Source organism: Bos indicus, chromosome 4 (assembly GCF_029378745.1).
Source record: "Bos indicus isolate NIAB-ARS_2022 breed Sahiwal x Tharparkar chromosome 4, NIAB-ARS_B.indTharparkar_mat_pri_1.0, whole genome shotgun sequence".
In the NCBI taxonomy this organism is placed as follows: domain Eukaryota; kingdom Metazoa; phylum Chordata; class Mammalia; order Artiodactyla; family Bovidae; genus Bos; species Bos indicus.
This window is the reverse complement of record NC_091763.1, coordinates 113,312,264-113,329,521: the sequence shown is the minus strand read 5'-3', so window position 1 is coordinate 113,329,521 and position 17,258 is coordinate 113,312,264. Positions and strand designations below refer to the sequence as shown.

The 17,258-nt window shown below is 46.6% G+C and overlaps 3 pseudogenes; 2 read left to right on the top strand and 1 right to left on the bottom strand.

Annotated features, from left to right (window-relative positions):
• Positions 1 to 1,233: 1,233 nt before the first annotated feature.
• On the bottom strand, positions 1,234 to 6,956 carry LOC139182793 (GTPase IMAP family member 6-like; annotated as a pseudogene).
• Positions 6,957 to 9,174: 2,218 nt separating this feature from the next.
• LOC139182641 (ASNSD1 upstream open reading frame protein-like) lies at positions 9,175 to 9,410 on the top strand (annotated as a pseudogene).
• Positions 9,411 to 9,484: 74 nt separating this feature from the next.
• LOC139176047 (asparagine synthetase domain-containing protein 1-like) lies at positions 9,485 to 11,426 on the top strand (annotated as a pseudogene).
• The last annotated feature ends 5,832 nt before the right edge of the window (positions 11,427 to 17,258 follow it).

The window sequence follows — 17,258 nt, the reverse complement described above, 5'->3', positions numbered from 1 at the left end:
TTATCTTCTTATCTTAAAGGAAATGCGAATGATTTTAGCTGTTAGTTTAGTGGCTATGAAGTAATGGGTCTATTCACTTAGGGAAAAAATGACTTTATTTCACTTATCCTTGAAGAATTTACAGATTCTCCCAGTTTTTTTTTTTTTAAATGTTTCAGATTTTTAATGTGACTTTAAATTTTTTCTTTTCTCATTGTGTAAATTTAAGGTGCGCTCTGTCTTACTTTGGTAGACTGGTATATTGTAGTTGGTTTTCATTTTAACAATCTTTAGCACATCACATACTTATACTACAATATTATTGTCTACATTCAATCTACTGTACTATAGACCTCTATGGCTTTTTAGTGCTTGTGACAAGTTTGTGCCTGGAACACCATCAGTCTTATCCCCTGTGCCCCCACGTCTTGGTAACCAACATTCTCTTCCTTTTTAAAACAGGTTTGACTCTTTAGATTCCACATATTACACAGTACTTGTCCTTCTTTGACTTATCTTGCTTCCAATTCTCCCAAATTCAATACATAAACATAAGACAACTCTAACTGGAATACCAAAAATGTACTTTTTAGAAAATTCAACAAGTAATTTTAATTTTCACACAGAAGAAGAAATGCCTGAAAATAACAAAAGAAATACAAAAATGGTGACTGGGGAGGAAATCAGAAGTGGAGGGGGTGAGTTGACATTACAATCAAAGCCACAGGAATCAAGTCAATATTTTATTCACATAGGAGTTGAGAAGATGGAAGACAAGAAGAGAGGCAAAAATTCTCACAGAAATCATAGGGAATTTGAAAATTTACCATATGATAACTGCTGTTTCAGTTCAGCAGGAGATGATCACCGACTTAGTAAATGGTCTGGCACAAAGGCTATCTTAAGCATACTCCGATGTGTCTCTGTTCTGACTCCAGACCCTTTTAGCTAAAGACCTGCTCCAGCTTTCTCATGGGTCCTCTGGGTGAGGACGAGATGACACCCCGAGTTGCAGGACTCTCGGAGGCCCGTAGGCTGCTCCCAAGGAGGTTCACATGGTCTCCTGCTTCTTTCTTTGCAGCTTCCCTTCCTTCCTCCCTCCATTCTACACCCCCAAACACCTGGCTGGGGAACCTGGGTACACGCCCATACACCCCACGCTTTCTCCCTTCTCTCAGGGGAGAAGGGACGGGGTTGCAGGTCAGGCAGAGGCTCTGTTCTCCATGCGGGAGGGTGGGCATCAGAGGGGGTATCAGGTATGTGACTTCCCTTGTCCAAGCCTCCCCGGGAAGAGCTCCTCCGATGCCCAAGTCCACTTGGACCTCCAGGGGGATGCGTGTTCTGCAGCCAGGTCTAGGCCCCATTCCCTGAGCAGACCTGGCCCCTGGATACCCCTGCCCTGCTTTGCTCCTTCCCATGGGGTCCCTTTGCTGCAGGTGGTGGCCTCTTTCAAGAGCGAATCAAGAGCAGCTCCTTGTGGCCCTCCCCCATTTCTAGTTGCCTTCTCCTCCCCAGTCCAGAGCCTGTCCTGCCCCACTGGCACAGGGCTTTAAAAACCGTCGTGCCTTCCTCTTAACAGGCAAGGACACAGCCCAAGAGATGCAGAGTTGCCCGGTCCACAACCATGCTGATCTGCTGCATCGAGTTTTAAGCCAAGACTCCAATGGCCGGGATGCTGCCGGGGTTCTACGACAGAAGGGAACACAGGCCTGCCTCAGGAGGCTTGGCTTCTCTCAGTGTTCTGTTGCAGAGAGGGAACCCTAGAGATACATGAGGAATGGCTGGGGGTGCAGAGCAGGAGGGCCCCTGTGTTCTGGAAGGTGTGATGAAGGACCTGAGAACTCAGGAGCCCACTCACCTCCTCTCGCCTGACCAGAGGCTGCCCTGGAGACAGGAGGGGCCAGGGACCCCTGGAATGGAGCCAAGTGAGGGGCCTGGGAGCCGGACTCCCCAGGGAGGCAGGCAGGAAGCCGCGGAGGACTGCACCTCAGATGGGCACGCTCTGCGGGAGGTGGCGTCCAGCTTGCTCGGGCTCCTTCAGTATGCGGTGCAGGCCCCACAGCCAGGCCTGGTCCCTGTGCCCCTCCTTGGCGCCCAGCCACCAGAGGCCCCAGTTCTCATGGGGCGCGGTGCGGGGCTGAGGGGCGGCCCTCGTGCTCCCACAGGACCCCTTCGATGTGCCGCATGAGCTCCCTCAGCTGGGCCTCCTGCTCGGCTCCGTCCCGCTTGTTGTTGGAGCCACAGTGTCGCCTTGAGCAGACCTTGTCCAGCTTGGCCAGCGCCCTGTTGTCGGTCTCCCGCAGGTACGTCCCCAGCGAGCAGCCGTCTATGTCTTCGTTCTGCGTGAACACCAGGATGGTGCGGGCCAGGACGCCCGCCCCGAACACCTCCTGGAGGCGCCCAGCCATCCACTGGTCCTCCTTGGTGAACCGGCAGAGTTGAGTCACCAGGAACACCGCGTGAGGCCCGGGTGGGAAGTGGGCCCCGGCCTCGCCTACGCCCTGAGTGGTCCCCCTCGGCGCCGCCCAGCGGGACAGGATTTCAGGTGTGTAGATGACCTGCAGCTCCCTCCCTGCCCACGGGTGGCGCCCCTGCTGGAAGGCCTGGGTCACCAGGCGAGCACTGAGCATGGACTCTAACATTCTCCTCCAGAGGATGGTGGCGCTTTTCCCGCTCCCAGATTTTCCCACCAGGATGAGCCTCAGCACCTGCGGAGTCCCTTCATCCCCCCGCAGCCCTGGAAGCATCAAGAGAAGGTGGAGGGCCGCGGTTAGAGCCTGTCCCCCACTTTAGCCTCCCTGGGGCAGACGTCTGGGTGCGGGCAGGACAAAGGAAGACCAGTGTCTGCATCCGAGATGTGCCCTAGGTTCACATGCTTTCCTTCCTTTTCTCTTTTCTGAATTTTTTGGGTGAAAATAAGGTAGAAAATACATAATATAAAATGTACTGTTTGAACCACGTTTAGGTGTAGCCTTCGGTACATTCACATTGCTGGGCAGTCATCACTTGAGCATCTCAAGAACTTTCTGTCTTCCCGAATGACACCCTGTCCCATTAAACACTCACTCCCCATCCTTCCTCCCCACCACCTGACGTCCACTGCTCTTTCTGCCTCCATGTGTTTGACTGTTCTAAGGACCTCACATTGCTGTAATCAGGCAATTTTTGCCCTACTTTGTCTGGCTTATTCACTTTGCATAATGTGTTCAAGCTTCATTCATGTTGGAGCAAGTGTCAGAATTGCCTTCCTTTTTAAGGCTGAATAATATTCCACTGTAGGTGGAGGTGTAGACTTCCCTGGTGGCTCAGATGGTAAAGCGTCTGTCTACAATGAGGGAGACCCGGGTTCGATCCCAGGGTGGGGAAGATCTCCTGGAGAAGGAAATGGCAACCCACTCCACTATTCTTGCCTGGAAAATCCCATGGATAGAGGAGCCTGATAGGCTACAGCACGGGTCACAAAGAATTGGACACAACTGAACGACTTCACTTACTTAGGTGTAGGTGTATATATGAATGTAGGTGTATATATGAATGCATATTCATATATATATGATATGGAGTTAGGGGGTTGTTTCCACTTTTTGCTATTGTGAATAATGCTGCTGTGCACCTCAGCGCACATATATTCAGTATCTGTTTCAACTCTATGGGGTATATTCCCCAGAAGTGGAATTGTGGGATCATATGGTAGAATGCCACATTTTATGCTTCTGTTTTGAAACTTCTTCTCGAGCCACCTATTCCCACCAGGTGGGATCATCCCCTCATGAACTGGGAGCCTGAGCTTCCTCAAGCACCTCTGGTTGGAGACCTTTCCCAGGAAGAGGGTGAAGTTGGAAGCACACACCCTCTGTTTCCATCCTCTCCCTGCCATAATTGAACACACCACATTACCTTCACTTTTCCCGTCAAGGAGTGTTGTGAGGGTGGGGTCCTTTCAGCCAGACCCCCAGCTCCACAGCACAGCTCACACTGGGGTCACAGTCCTAAGCACCACTGTTGAAGTTTGGGCTGGACACCCTCACCCAGGAGAATATCAGAACCATCAGCTGTGAGTGTGTTTCATGCCCATCTAATACTGAGGACTCTACATCCAGATTTTAGAAATGACCGCAGCTGGAGGGCACGAAGGTAATTCCCTTCTCCTGGCCTTGCAGGTATCAGGACCCACAACACATAGAGAAGCACCAAAACCTAGCTGATTTCCAACTTGTTCCCAGGGAAAACACTGCTGTGTCTCAGTGCAGAGCCCTCAGCCTCTTGAAGCCAAGACTGGCACTGTCTTCTTCCAGGTCTCCCCAAGCAGGGGTGTGGTTTCTCCTACCTTTCTGCCTTGGTGGACTGACCCACCCACCAACTCTGACTGGAAGATCTGGGCTCCCTCCAGCTTCTGCAGGTGACCTGAATGACTGGGAGTTCCACAGAAGGAAGAAAGGGCAATGTCCGTCTGTACTCTCAGATGCAAAGCTGGAGGAAGACAGTGGTCTCCTGCCTGGGCAAGCCTGGAGACACTGATGCCACGCCTTTGGACTTAAAAGCCAAATACACTGAGCATGGAAGAGGAATTTTAAAGTAATACTTAACCCCGATTGCTGCAAAAAGGGTAAATCAGGTGTGAACAAGGGACTGTCACTTTCTATGCAGCTTAATATTATGGGTTTCTCCCAATGGCTCAGGCCACTGAAGTTTGTCTAATAAAAACATAGGTGCATGGAACTGCATAATAAATTGCCAATCAATTCCTTTATCCAGGAAAGTGATGGATTTCCAGCATTCCTAAATTCCTAAGTTCTGTCTCTCCAGGTTAGATGGTAAGTTGAGCCCATGAAAGTGAAGCCCCTGACCCTGATGAAACAGCTTTTGGAGGGAGGGAGCCCTTTGGGAAGACAGAGCCCAGACCTGTGGGCCCTTGATTGCATCCTATGTGTTCACTAGTGCTTTGCAGCCTCCGTGGTCCTGAGAGTCTCACAGCAGAGCCAGCACGACACCCACCAGGGGCTTGGGGCGAGTCATCTGTCACACCCACGAACACATCCTTCCTGACACTCAGTGAAGGGGCAGTGGCTGTGGTCTGTCATCCCTTTTGACCCAGAGCACCATCAGGGACTCTTCCCTTCTGTCTGGCTGGGGTGAAGGGAGGCCCAACCCAAATGCCCAGTGATGGCCACCCCGGTGGGCGAATCTCTGACTGGGGAGACTCCTGCTGCCCCTCCCAGCACACCACCTGCCCCTCAGGCCCCAGGCCCGCCTCTCTCAAGTTCATGTCTGCTAGAAAGTTGTTTTACCTCCTGACCCATCTGGAGAAGGATCCTGAGATGCGCCTTCTTCAGGTTACTCCAGGAAAAGGATTTTGAATTCTTCTTCCTCAATCTAGAAAAAAACCACAATGTGTCTTACTGATGTTTCCTCTGAGCTTTCAGGGGCTCCTGACTTTTGTCATTCTCTTGCCCATGGAAGCTGTTTGCATTGGTTTGTTGGCATGGGACTGCATAAGAGGGTGTCTGAGATACCCGCTACCTCCTTTAGGGACCCTGTTTCCCCCTTCCTTCCCCTGCACTTGTTCTCCACTTGGGGAGATTCTGTGATGGGGAGAAATGACCAGAGACGTGTCCTGACAGACACTGTCCTGGGAGCAGTGGCCAGGGTGCTGGGTGGACGTGAGCAGGATGTTGCTGGAGGGGCTGGTGAGGAGCTCATGGGGCCAGAACAATCTGTGGGGGGAGCCTGGCAGTGAGGGCCGCAGAGGCCAAGTGCTGGGTGGTGAGGAGGGTGGCAGACACGCACAGGCTCCCTCTCCACGTGGGGTCCAGTCCTGCTGGGAGCCCCGGGTCCTCAGCGCTCAGCTCCAGGGCACCAACTCGGGTGGTCACACTGCTGGGGCCTCCGTGTCCCCGGAGATGTGGATGCTGAGTCCAAACTACATATTCCTAAGATCTTGTCCCCTTGGAATATTCGAGGACATTTTATGATGTTTTCTAGAGCAATTCCCAGTCCTCTTTGCCAAGGAGGGCATTGTCACCCACCAGGAACTCCTGTCATCCACTCTCAAGCCCAGAGAGCTGTCTGCCCAGCCCCCGGCCCCCTCACCCCAGACCCTGCCCGATGGGGCATCACCACACATGCACCATGCGCCATTGTTTGTCTCCAACATGGAGCAGATCTGTCACCTTGTGAGGTTTCTCAGGAGAAAAGTGAGACTCACAGAGCATCCTGCCCAAGGATAAATGGGGAGCACCAGGCAGAGCCCAAAGGCTGCAAGGTCCTCTTGATTCCCCTGGCTCCTCCCATTGCTCCTGAAATAGGCACACTCACACAGACACTCACAAACATACAAACAAAATATAAATATAAACACAACACAGACACTACACACATGCACTTACAGAAGTAGAAACATAGCACACACGTACGACACACGTGAACACACATTTACTCACAAACATATGAACATACGTACACAGCACACAAACATAAGACACAGAGACCATTCACACACATATATTCAAACAACCAATAGATAGTAACAACATACACCATTCATGCATACACTCACAAACATACAAACACATGTATAAACGTACATGCAACACAAACATAACACACACAGAAAACACACATATATTCATCTATGTACAAATAGACACACACAACACTCACATACACACATAACACACACACTTATTTATACACATATACACACAAAATCACTATGCACAGCATCCCCACAACACACTCTCAAGCACAATACACACACACAGACTCACACACACAGGCACGGTCACCACGGCCTTGGACTTACCACCCTGCTGTCCGTGGGACAGGAGGAATGCCCATGTCTTGTGTCTCCTGGGGCCGTGTGCTCTCCTGAACATTCTGTTTCTCCTTTGAGAGCTAACACGCTGCAGGCCGAATGGAGGAGATCAGTGACAGTGCCCCAGACGTACACACACATAGAGGACATGGGGGATATTTTTTCAGTAATATGTGATCCAGACACTCAGCTCAAGAACTGCCCTTGAGAGCGCAGCCATCAGCCGTGAGAAGAGGGAAGAGGAAGTGGGCGGAGCCCCCCAGCAAGGCCCCCTACTCAGAAAGCTCTGCAGGCTGCACTTGTCTGAAGCCCTGGTGGCAACCCCCTCCAGTATTCTCACCTGGAAAACCCCATGGACAGAGGAGCATTGCAGGCTGCAGTCCATGGGGTCACAGAGAGTGGGACACGACTGAGTGACTTCACTGGTAACATCAGCAGGGGAAATAGGAACACTAGTGTTGTCATTACTTTTATCCTGAATTAGGACAAGTGGAACTCAGAGGCTTAAACCAAAGCAGCAGATCTTTCAGAAAACGTGCTGCCAGCAGAATGATTTTTTACTGATTTCCTCCCTTTTTGAGAATTCCCCTTCCTGCAGACATCCTCTGTCTTCTCCATCATGACACATACTCCCTGACTCTCTTCCATCCCCAGCTCCTCCTTCAGCTGCTCCATTGGCTCCAGGGTTGCCAGTTTGCTGACCCTAGATCTTGAGATTCATCACCTCCATCATCCCATGAGCCTCACCGGCCAATTCTTTACAATAAGTGTCTCTCTATACTTGTGTATATCCACACACATTCTGTGCCTGAACATTCCAAGATCTGTGTCACATCAGAGTCTGGGTCTAAGGTTTGCTTTCTGTGTTTTCTCCTGCCTTTAGCACATGCTGTAATGTTGTTGAAAGTCAGACATGATAATATCAGATATGAGGAATTAAGGTGAATAGGCCTGTGGTGTGAGAGTTTATGTTGACCTGGCTGGGAGCTGGGCTGTGTTTAACGTTTGCTGGAGCTTCATTCTCCTCTGGTGCCCTTGTTTGTCTCCCCAGTTGTCTGTGGGTTTCCCTAAAACCCCTTCTTAAATAGAACTTGTATCTTGCTGTTCACTCCTCTTTATTCACTGTTTTCATCCTGTGTCCTGTGATGTGGGAAGGAGTGAGGAGGGAAGCATTATTTGGGGATTGAATCTCACTCTTTCAGTGGGTCTGTGTTCCTGGGCTGTGGGCATCACAGTGTTTTTTTGTTTGTTTGTTTTTTCTTTTCCTCCTCTTTTCCCCCTTTAAGTGTTACTGGCCATGTCTGGTCACTTCTGACCTTTCCCACCTTATTTTATCCTAAGATTTTCTTTTCTTTGATGGTCTGGCCTTCAAGAACATCTTTGGTTACTTGAATGCTTCATTTCCACCTTTATTCTCTGGAACTGCTGCAAACAGCTGGTACTAAAAGATTTTTCAGGGAGTGTATTCTATTAATAAAAAGATTTCAATTAAGATTTTGGAGGTTTAGTGGTGCTTTGGAGGATTCAAATGTTCACTATTAACACTATTTTAATCTTTTTTCTAGAGGAAATATATACTGAAACCATAAAAGACAAAGAAGCTGCATGTATAAAAATGTAAAGAAGGATGTGAAATTATCATTATTTGTAGGTGCTTTGATTATATATCTGGGAAAGATTAAGAGAATAAATTAATAAACTATGCAAACAATAGAATTTAGTAAACCGATGGATGCAAAATTAAAAAAAAAACATAAAATTTGTCTTACAAACAATAGCCAAGTACAAATAACTTGTGATTTTTAAAACAACTGCAATACAAAATAAAATTAAAAGCCCAAGAATAATTTAAAAATTGTTTTAAAAATATAATAGAGAAAACCCTGAGAAACTTCTGAGACTATGAAGCAAACTGAATTCTCCCATGTTTAGTGAAAATATACATTAACTAGAGAACTTTCAGATGTTCAAACTGGATTTAGAAAAGGCAGAGGAACCAGAGATCAAATTGCCAACATCCGTTGTATCACAGAAAAAGCAAGAGAATTCCAGAAAAACATCTACTTCTGCTTCATTGACTACGCTAAAGCCTTTGACTGCTATGTGGATCACAACAAACTGTGGGAAATTCTTAAACAGATAGGGATACCAGACCACCTTATCTGCTGCCTGAGAAATTAGTATGCAGGTCAAGAAGCAACAGTTAGAACTGGACATGAAACAACGGACTGGTTCGAAATTGGGAAAGGAGTATGTCAAGGCTGTATATTGTCACCTTGCTTATTTAACTTATTTTCAGAGTACATCATGTGAAATGCCAGGCTGGATGTAGCACAAGCTGGAATCAAGATTGCTGGGAGAGTATTTGGTTCTTCTCGGAGATGCCCAGCCGGGGTGAGTGACCTGAGGACTGCATTGGGCTGGTCCCTGCTGAGAGCTCGATCCTGCACAAGGAAGAGCTCAACAAAGATTAAAGAACAAAAAGTTGTTGTGGATGAACTTTCTAACCTGAAGAAGAACAGGAAAGTACATAGGCAGCAACAGAATAGCAACATATTCTTTCTTGCAGACCGAACAGAAATGCTTTTTGAAAGCAAAAATATATTGGATGAGCTAAGGAAAGAATATCAAGAAATAGAAAACTCAGAGAAGACCAAAATCAAGAAATAGTCAACTTGATTTTACATAGCAATGTGTGGCATTTGTTGTGCAGTAAGCTTTTCTGTTGAGCATTTTGCAAAGATTTGAAAGAGGATTTACTGTGTAATCTTAAACGACGGGGGCCCAATAGTAGTAAACAGTTGTTAAGGTCCAATGTTAACTACCAGTGTTTATTCTCTGGCTGTGTCCTTTACTTAAGAGGTGTGTTGACTGCCCAGCCTGTGGAAGATGAAAGAGGCAATGTATTCCTGTGGAATGGAGAAGTCTTTAGTGGGATCAAGGTCTAAGCCGAAGAGAATGATACTCAAATCATGTTTCATTATCTTTCCTCTTGTAAGAATGAATCTGATATTTTGTCGCTCTTCTCAAAAGTCCAAGGTCCTTGGTCTTTTATATATTATCAAGCATCTAGCCATTCTTTATGGTTTTGTAGAAACTTTTTTGGTCATCGTAGCTTGCTTTGGCATTTTAGTAACTTGGGCAAGAGTTTCTGCCTCTCTTCAGTTGGTGCTCAAGCATCTGGAGTGGCTGGTCAGTGGCAGGATGTTCCAGCATCTGGAATTTTCAGAATTGATCTCAAGTCTGTTTCCATTTCCAAATCTGTAGTTTAAAAGTTGTATCCTTGGAAGTACAATTCTGGGCGGGGGCGGGGGGGGGGGGCAGGGGGCGGGGAGGGAATGATATCAGAGAATGTGTTAATAGCCTGACTGAGATTTCAGCAGACTTGCCAACATTTGTCTTGGTGGCAGCAAATGAAGCCAAACTGTATCTTAAAGAACCTGTTGTCCCTTTAAGTATGGCATTGCCACAAGCCGCATTTGAGACCCATTGCAGCAGCATTTCCAGGAGGCCACTGACAAGAGACACTTCAGGTCTTTCTTACTGATGGACACATGAAGGAAGTAGTTCAGCAGTTCATTGGTGTCCTGAGTATCGCAGTCAAGAGACGTGTCTTGTGTTTACCTAGGGATGAAAACCTGACGCCAAGCGAAGTTTTGAAAACTAGTAATAGGAAAGCAAATGTTGCAATTCTGTTTTCTGGAAGGATTGATTCCATGGTCATCACAGCCCTTGCTGACCATCATATTCCTTTAGATGAACCAATTGATCTTCTCAATGTGGCTTTCATGACTAAAGAAATGACCATACCAGTTAATTTTAACAAAAAAGAAAGAAAACAGAAAAATCATTGTGAAATACCCTCTGAAGAATTCTCCAAACGTGTTGCTGCTGCTGCTAGCCCTGGTGAACAGTTCAATGCACCAGATCGAGTCACAGGAAGAGCGGGACTGAAGGAACTGCAAGCTGCCAACCCTAACAGATTTGAAATTTTGTTGAAATTAATGTTTCTCTAGAAGAACTGCAAAGATTAAGAATAACTCGAATATCGCACTTAATCTAGCCCTTGGATACAGTCCTGGATGATAGCATTGGCTGTGCAGTCTGGTTTGCTTCCAGAGGAGCTGGTTGGTTAGTGACCCAAGATGGAGCAAAACTGTATCAGAGCAGTGCAAAGGTAGTTCTTACTGGAATTGGTGCAGATGAGCAGCTTGCAGGTTATTCTTGTCATCATGTCTGCTTCCTGACACATTGGCTGGAAGGACTGAATAAGGAAATTGAAATGAAACTGGGTTGAATTTCTTCTAGAAATCTTGGTCATGATGATAGAGGTATCAGTGATCACGGAAAAGAAGCAAGATTTTCTTTCCTGGATGAAAATGTTGTCTCCTTTCTAAATTCCCTACCAGTCTGGGAAAAGGCAAACTTGACTTTACCCTGTGGGATTGGTGAAAAACTAATTTTGCGTCTTGCAGCAGTGGAACTTGGTCAAACAGCCTCTGTTCTTCTGCCAAAGTGGGCCATGCAATTTGGATCCAGAATTGCAAAAATGGAAAACAATAATGAAAAGGCATATGATAAATGTGGAAGGCTCCAAATAATCTCCTTAGAAAACCTTTCAGTTGAAAACTAGATGTTTTATAGTGTAACAACATTTACTGAATGATGGTTTTTTAAAAAATAAAATAAAATACTCTGCTGCTTTCAGTTAAAAAAAATGCTGGTAGAAATATTAGTAACCTCAGATATACAGATGACACCACACTTATGGCAGAAAGCAAAGAGGAGCTAAAGAGCCTCTTGATGAAAGTGAAAGAGGAGAGTGAAAAAGCTGACTTAAAACTCAGCATTCAAAAAATGAAGATCATGACATCTGGTCCCATCATTTCATGGCAAATAGATGGGGAAACCATGGAAACAGTGACAGACTTTCTTTTCTTGGGCTCCAAAATCACTCCAGATGATGACTGCAGCCATGAAATTAAAAGATGCCTGGGTACTCTTTCTGCCTCCTTCTGATGCCTATGTCAGAAGCTTTCTCTATCTCCTTTATACTTTAATAAAACTTTATTACACAAAAGCTCTGAGTGATCAAGCTTCGTCTCTGGCCTGGATTGAATTTTTCTCCTCTGGAGGCCAAGAATCCTGGCATCTTTGCATGGTTCAGCAACAACCTTTCATCTTGGGGGCTTGTCCAGGATCCTTCTGGACAAGGTAAGGATGCTTGGAGCTCTAGTTCTTTGTTCTCCTAGTGAACACGTTTTCTGCTGTACTTTACTAACTCTATGGTGTACTTGTGTGAGTGAATGAAACACCCTGCATGAAGCAAGTGAGGAGCCCTGCTCTGCAGTTCTGCGGTGACCTCATACAGCTTATGGCAGAAACCTGTTGGGGGTTTATACCGACTTGCCAATGCCAAGAGGCACCCAATGTCTCCTTTGGCCAGAGCATAAATGGACAAAGTATGTGGACCGAACTCTCCTTTCTTGGTCAAACTTTTCAGTCTCTTTGACTATTTCATAACTCCTTGGAAATTAGAAGTACTAACCTAATCTATCGGATCATAGACTTTCAAGGGACTGGTGATATGTGCTGTTACTGTGTCCTGTGATTTAGGTCCCAAACTTGGATTGGTAGTCAGGAAGCGCCTAGCCTCACTAGGAACCGAACGTTCGGAGGTTAGATGGAGCTTTAGATACAACAGCGTCTCTGAGGTTAAAGGTTACTCAGATTGGAACTACAATGGTCCTTCCCCCCCCCCCCCCCACCCCACTTTGGTAACACTGGCTCTTAGTAGACCAGAGGAGGCTCTTATACTGGTGTGGTGACACTTGGAAGAAACATTTCGGTTTTATGTTCCTATCAGTCTTATTGTGGTCAGAAATATACTCAGGGTCATGCACAGGCACTCAGGTGACAAATATTTCCCCCAGTGGCTTAGCCTGGGAGGCATTCTGGAAGGTTACTCTGATTGCACCCCGGGTGGCATGAGAGGTAAGCAAGGTTTTAATGGTGAGGAGCTGGACAGCAGTCAGGGATGCCATCAGGTCTACCCCTGGTGCATCTCCACCCCATCTCGATGGTAGAACCTGGAGGGACGAGTATGTCGCCTGTGTCACTAAGGGACAGACTAAGTCCGACCAGGGAAGGAAAGCTTTGGTGTAAAGTCTGTCTACACCCCCGTCTAGAGCAGGGAGGGATGCCTCCGATAGAAAGATGGCACTGGTTGCTTTTTTTTTTTTTTATCTCTTACAGGTGGAAGCTAACAATTCCACCCTCACTCCTTTGAACTGTATCCTGAAAAACTGGGATAGATTTGATCCCCAGGGTTTAAAGAAGACACACCTGGTCTTCCTATGTGATACTGCATGGCCACAGTTATCCATTGGAGGATGGTGAGTGGTGGCCGGTTGGAGGGTCTCTTAAGTATAATACTGTTTTACAATTAGACCGGTTCTGTAGAAAACAAGGGAAATGGGTAGAAGTAGCATATGTATTGCCCTTTTTCTCTCTGCGAAATATGCCAGACCTATGTCCTAAGGGTATAGATTTGGGTGTGATTCCTTCAGCTCCCTCCTGTCCTCCTACTTTGTGAGATGAGATGGAAGACAGGAGACAAAGAGATAAAGAAAAGCAGATTTCTCCAAATACCCCTGGGATTATATGTGCAGAGCAGCCAGAGAGACTGAGGAACAGCCACACAAGCTGTTGCCTCTTCATGAAGCATCCACCGGGAGAAATAATCAGTCTATGAGAGTTAATAAGTCTTTTTCTTATCAAGAAATACAAAGAATCAAGGAGGATCTGGGAGACTATTTAGAGGACCCAGAAAAAATATATTAGAGCTTTTAAAGGTGTTACTCTGCTTTATGACCTTACTTGGAAGGATGTGATATATATCTTGGGACAAACGCTGACTTCTGACTCAAAAACTTGAGTTTTGGGAAAAGCGGTTGCTTATGCAGATGAATGGTTTGGTAATGAATCAGTAGTGAAGAGGGAGGAGGAGATAACCGCCCTCCCCACTGGGAATCAGGCGGTCCCAATTACAGAAGCAGACTGGGACTACAACACAGCTAAAGGAAGATGGGATCAGAGTCATTTTGCCAGATGTATTCTTCCCCCTCCCCCATCCTGAACCCACCTCCCACTTCCCTCCCAATACCATCCCTCTGGGTCATCCCAGTGCACCAACCCTGAGCATCCTGTATCATGCATCGAACCTGGACTGGAGATTCGTTTCACATATGATAATATACATGTTTCAATGCCATTCTCGCAAATCACCCCACCCTCGCCCTCTCGCACAGAGTCCAAAAGACTGTTCTATACATCTGTGTCTCTTTTGCTGTCTTGCATACAGGATTATCATTACCATCTTTCTAAATTCCATATATATGCGTTATTATACTGTATTGGTGTTTTTCTTTCTGGCTTACTTCATTCTGTATAATAAGCTCCAGTTTCATCCATCTCATTAGAACTGATTCAAATGTATTCTTTTTAATGGCTGAGTAATACTCCATTGGCAGAAGGCAATGGCACCCCACTCCAGTACTCTTGCCTGGAAAATCCCATGGACAGAAGAGCCTGGAAGGCTGCAGTCCATGGGGTTGCTAAGAGTCAGGCATGACAGAGCGACTTCACTTTCACTTTTCACTTTCATGAATTGGAGAAAGAAATGGCAACCCACTCCAGTGTTCTTGCCTGGAGAATCCCAGGGACGGGGGAGCCTGGTGGGCTGCCGTCTATGGGGTCACACAGAGTCGGACACGACTGAAGTGACTTAGCAGCAGCAGCAGCAGCAGCAATACTCCATTGTGTATATGTACCACAGCTTTTTTGTCCATTCATCTGCTGATGGACATCTAGGTTGTTTCCACATCAGATGTATTCTTGAAGGACTCATGCAGGCACGTGCTAAGCCTGTGAACTATGGCAAATTGGCAAACTTAGAACAGGAGGAGATGGAAGCTCCTGGTAAATTCCTAGATAGACTGAAAGAAGCCCTTCACAGATTCACCGAGATTGATCCCGAAAGTGAAGAGGGAAAAGTGATCTTAAAGGATAGATTTCTCACTCAGTTGGCTCCAGATATCCGCTGTAAGCTATTAAAACGGGAGTATGGACAAAATCAGTCTTTAGATACTCTGCTACAACTGGCTCAGACAGTCTATTATGGTAGGGAATGTGGGGAAAAGAAGAAAAGGCAGAAAAAGACAAAGGAACAGGCGGAAGCCCTCACAATGGTTATGAGAACCATTCTTATACAGCCTGAGAAAAATGCCCACAGGGACCCACGTGAAAAGGGATGGGCTTGCTACTACTGTGGAAAGGAGAGGCATCTCAAGTGAAATTGCCCTCAGGCATCTAAGCCATCCCCAGCTCCATATCTGGTCTGCAAAGGACCACACTGGAAGAGAGACTGCCCCTAGAGGCGTAGGTTTCAGGGGTCGGACTCTCAAGACAACCAGGACTGAAGGTGCTTGGGGGGCCCCACGCAAGCTCCTGTCCTAATTACACCTGAGGAACCCCGGGTATCAATAACTGTGTGTGTGTGTGGGTGGGGGGGGGGGGGGCAATCCATTGATTTCCTTTTAGATACTGGGGCAACTTACTCCGTGCTTACTGAAGCCCCTGGCCCATTTTCTTCCCGATCCACTTCCATAATGGGACTGTCTGGACGAGCCAATCTGCTTTATTGACTATGCCAAAGCCTTTGACTGTGTGGATCACAATAAACTGTGGAAAATTCTTCAAGAGATGGGAATACCAGACCACCTGACCTGCCTCTTGAGAAACCTGTATGCAGGTCAGGAAGCAATAGTTAGAACTGGACATGGAACAACAGACTTGTTCCAAATAGGAAAAGGAGTATATCAAGGCTGTATATTGTCACCCTGCTTATTTAACTTATATGCAGAGTACATCATGAGAAACGCTGGGCTGGAAGAAGCACAAGCTGGAATCAAGATTGCTGGGAGAAATATCAATAACCTCAGATATGCAGATGACACCATCCTTATGGCAGAAAGTGAAGAGGAACTAAAAAGCCTCTTGATGAAAGTGAAAGAGGAGAGTGAAAAAGTTGGCTTAAAGCTCAACATTCAGAAAATGAAGATCATGGCATCTGGTCCCATCACTTCATGGGAAATAGATGGGGAAACAGTGGAAACAGTGTCAGACTTTATTTTTGGGGGCTCCAAAATCACTGCATTGGCAACTGCAGCCATGAAATTAAAAGACACTTACTACTTGGAAGGAAAGTTATGACCAAACTAGATAGCATATTCAAAAGCAGAGACATTACCTTGCCAACAAAGGTCCGTCTAGTCAAGGCTATGGTTTTTCCAGTGGTGGTGTATGGATGTGAGAGTTGGACTGTAAAGAAAGCTGAGCACCGAAGAATTGATACTTTTGAACTGTGGTGTTGGAGAAGACTCTTGAGAGTCCCTTGGACTGCAATGAGATCCAACCAGTCCATTCTGAAGGAGATCAGCCCTGGGATTTCTTTGGAAGGAATGAAGCTGAAACTCCAATACTTTGGCCACCTCATGCGAAGGGTTGACTAATTGGAAAAGACTCTGATGCTGGGAGGGATTGGGGGCAGGAGGAGAAGGGGATGACAGGGGATGAGATGGCTGGATGGCATCACCAACTCGATGGATGTGGGTCTGAGTGAACTCCGGGAATTGGTGATGGACAGGGAAGGCTGGTGTGCCGCGATTCGTGGGGTCGCAGAGTCGGACACAACTGAGCGACTGAACTGAACTGAACTGAACTGGATGAGCCAAAAGATGGGCCTGATAATCTACGAGAGCCTACTTCTGCTGACTCCAAAAATCCTGAGTCTGCCGTTTGATATTCAAAACAATGCCCTCCTGTCCTGGGCTCACTCCTACGCTGAATTCCACAATCAGTCTAACTGCTGGGTCTGTGGAGTGCTCCCCTCTGTCAGTGGAAGGCTCCCCGTGGTGGACATCTCCACTTCAAGGAAAAGACTTTCTCCAAGTCTGCAAATACCTTCAACAACAATCGTATGTGATGCCTCTTCTTGAACTGATGACATCTAACAACCTTAAGATGGACTGATGTAACTACGGACATAATGTGACTTTTCATTTTGATTTTAACTTGGTTTAATGACTATTTTGCCTTACGTCTGTAACTGTATAATGGGGTTTTCTAACCATCTAAAAGCTTTTAAGTTACAAATGATTGTCCAAGCTCCTATGAGTGCCACAGCCTCCTCCAACTATTACTTGGGCCCCCTGGGTCAGAGACCCTCAATATGAGTGTTAGGAGAATATGTTGCCTCAACAATTTAGGGACTACACTCCTAAACAACAGGAAGTAGTTATTGAATGAAAACGATGCCCCTTTCCCTTGGCAACATAATTCTCCTAAAAGAAAAGGGGGGAATGAGAGAGTCATTACCTAGGCATGTTGATAAGAAGTCTAGGGG